The following is a 3173-nucleotide window of genomic DNA, read 5'->3' as shown; positions in this document are numbered from 1 at the left end:
AAAAAGGAAAAGACCATTGCGCAGCCACAAGAATCCATAAATAACTCCACAACAGATTAAAGTAATGAACTTACAGACTTGCTGTGTTATTGTTCCTTTGAGACAATCTGTGCTTTTAACCTCTTCTCTTCCAGATATCACGAATGCCACGTGTTGTATGTCTATCCTCCAGGTTTTCTGTCTGTTCACAGCATTACCACTTGGTCATAGTTCCCATGTGTTCCCAGAAAGGAAATAACATGGAAGATGATGGTGCAGATTGATAAAAATTTATTACAATAAAAATAAAAAACAGCCAAGGGCTTACTCACATAAACCAGGCTGTGTAAAAACAGCTGACAACGTGCTGTCCGCAGCTTGATACAATCAGGTAGGCAGGCTTCTGGGAGGATGGCGCTATTGTTGTTTGCAAACCCTGAAGTGGCGTCTAACTCTCAGTAGTTACTCTGCGAGATTCAGCTTGAGGTGGCCAGCACTGCAGAATGTGCTCTGCTCACCTCTCTGGGTAACTGCCGTCAGCCCGCGCTACGCCTCGTGATGTCACACTCTGATGTCACACTCTGGCGTCTCTCCTGATCGCTATGCTCCTGCTTCTGAAGACCGTGTCAGTTCTAGCTCCTCCCTCTCCATACGCGTTTCGTGACGCAATGTGGTCACTTCATCAGTGGATGAGGGGGGATAAGTATATACACCATATAATCCAAACCCGTCATGTAACCGCGCATGTGGTCTATAAACATTATATTCAGAACCCAGCACGTAACCATGATCGCAGTGTATACCATATAATCCAAATACAGCACGCCACCACCACTGCGGTACCGTATACACCCCTGTAACCCAAATACCGCACATTATAACCCTGACTGTAGCATATATACCCGTTATAATCCAATACGGCGCGTAACCTTGAATGCAGTATATCCACTATACCCGCCATGTAACCCACTTAAAGCACATTATAACACCTTATACTCCACATGCCGCACGTAACCGTGAATGCAGTATATACTCTATAAACGACTTTATAACCCTGAATGAAGGATATATACACTTTATAATCCACATACAGCACTTACCCTGAATGCGGTATATACACTATGTACGCCATGTAACCCAATTACAGCACATTACAACACTGAATGCAGCATAAATACATAGGGTGACCAGATTTCAAAAATGAAAAACCGGGACACCTTAAAAAATAATTTATTAAACAAATTACATCACGTGACACCCCCCGTTGCCATGACAATGAGACACTTTGATGCCCCTGCAGTGTTAGTGTGTATAGAGGTGGGGGCTTTGCTTGGGCCCTTCAACTCTTACAGCCAGGGCATTATTGGCCAGGAATGCCCAGTTCGGAGGGGATTACTACTTCAAAATGTACTTGATTCGTAACAACATCAAAAAACTCTAATACCAATAACTAACAACCACAGACAATGGTAATCTAAACCATCAAATAAAATGTCTACGGCCCTTGTTCAAGCATGTTTGCGGTACTTACCAGATAAATCAGTGCCTGCAATCCACGACTGTATCCGCCTCTCCGAGCGTCTGAAAGCAATCCAGCGTTCCTGGTGTGTGGCTGAAGAGGTGAGGGACTCCCTCCTCTCAAACGGAAAAGAAGAGCAAAAAATAGAGTTGGAACATACCTATCATACAGGGATGAGAGAGAGAGACAGAGAATGAGAGAGAGACAGAGAATGAGAGAGAGACAGAGAATGAGAGAGAGACAGAGAATGAGAGAGAGACAGACACAGAGGGCCTCATGCAGAGAGCATAGAATTTTCAAATTGGCGAATTTCATAAAAAGTAGCTTTTTTGGAGAGTTTTATTCTCCATATGCAGAAAAGTGCGAATTCTGCTATGTTTAACATGGATGCGTGTGGCGAGTTTGAATGGGAAAGATGCGCGCTTCAGAAATGTGTAAAAAAAAAATCGCGGCTTTTTTCCCCCCTTTGCTATAGGCGGCGAGCGCCATTTTATTGCCAACTTTTCCTGGCGCGGCAAAAATGAGAAAATCGCGCCATTTCCCTGGCGCGAACAGCCGCTACATGCCGTTCGTACCTCTCTGCATTCGGAGAGTTTTAAAAATGGCGAGACGGAGGTTCTCGCCAGCCGCGAGGCGAGTTTTAGCAATAGAAAAAACAAAATGGCGCGTTTTTCGTAACTCGCCATTTTCTGCCGGTTTCTGCGCGAAATTGTACAAAAAATGGCGAATTTTGAAATAACGATGCTCTCTGCATGAGGCCCAGAGAGAGAGAGACAAAAGTAATGTACTGTATAACCATTATACCGTACCCCCTAGTATTCGTGTAATCATTGTCCCACACCCCCTATTACTCATGCTTTGGCAATACTGAAATGTTTTTTTGACATGCCAATCAAGCTGATTTGATTTGAGAGACACAGAGACACACACAGAGACACAGAGAGAGACAGAGATACAGAGACACACACAGAGACACACAGAGAGAAACAGAGACACACAGAGACACAGAGACACAGAGAGAGACAGAGACACAGAGACACACACAGAGACACAGAGACACACAGAGAGAGACAGAGACACACAGAGAGAGACAGAGACACACAGAGAGAGACAGAGACACAGAGAGAGACAGACAGAGAGAGACACAGAGAGACACACAGAGAGAGACAGACAGAGAGAGACAGAGACACACAGAGAGAGACAGAGACACAGAGAGACACAGAGAGAGAGAGAGACACGGGCCTATTTAGTAAGCGTCGATAAGGCTGCGTCTATAGTATTTCAGACGGAGGGAAGGCGCACACGCTGCAATACACTTGCTGAAGTCTGAGCTTTTTTATGGCTTTGCAGGGTATGCTTCGGCGCGATTTTGGGGTGTGGCAATGAATATTTGGAGGCGTGGCAATAACGTTCCGGCGCGGACGTCACTTCCCTACCTCACATCCCGATCCACCGGCATTTTTTCAGATGCAGCATCTGAAGCACTGTGCAGGCAAGAAGAAAAATGCACACAATGCGCACCAGAGATTAAAATATAGTAAATTATTTATTAATAAAACAAGAAATAACCGTGGCGGATCCAACCCCACCTCAGTACATATGCGTCACAGATCCGGGTTCGGTTACAGAGTGACCTGACGTGTCACGACAGGTCACTCTGCGCGTATTCTGACAG

The 3173-nt window shown here is 45.1% G+C and overlaps 1 long non-coding RNA gene across 1 annotated transcript; it reads right to left on the bottom strand.

Moving 5' to 3' along the window:
• Nucleotides 1–253: 253 nt before the first annotated feature.
• Nucleotides 254–1627, bottom strand: LOC142478299 (uncharacterized). Its single transcript, XR_012793050.1, has 2 exons — nt 1511–1627; nt 254–656 (listed from the first exon to the last, which is right to left on the bottom strand). It is a non-coding gene; the product is annotated as an uncharacterized LOC142478299 (long non-coding RNA).
• Nucleotides 1628–3173: the final 1546 nt, after the last annotated feature.

Source organism: Ascaphus truei, unplaced genomic scaffold, assembly GCF_040206685.1.
Source record: "Ascaphus truei isolate aAscTru1 unplaced genomic scaffold, aAscTru1.hap1 HAP1_SCAFFOLD_237, whole genome shotgun sequence".
NCBI lineage: Eukaryota > Metazoa > Chordata > Amphibia > Anura > Ascaphidae > Ascaphus > Ascaphus truei.
The sequence above is the reverse complement of the archived record's forward strand: the minus strand, read 5'-3'. Positions and strand labels throughout refer to the sequence as shown.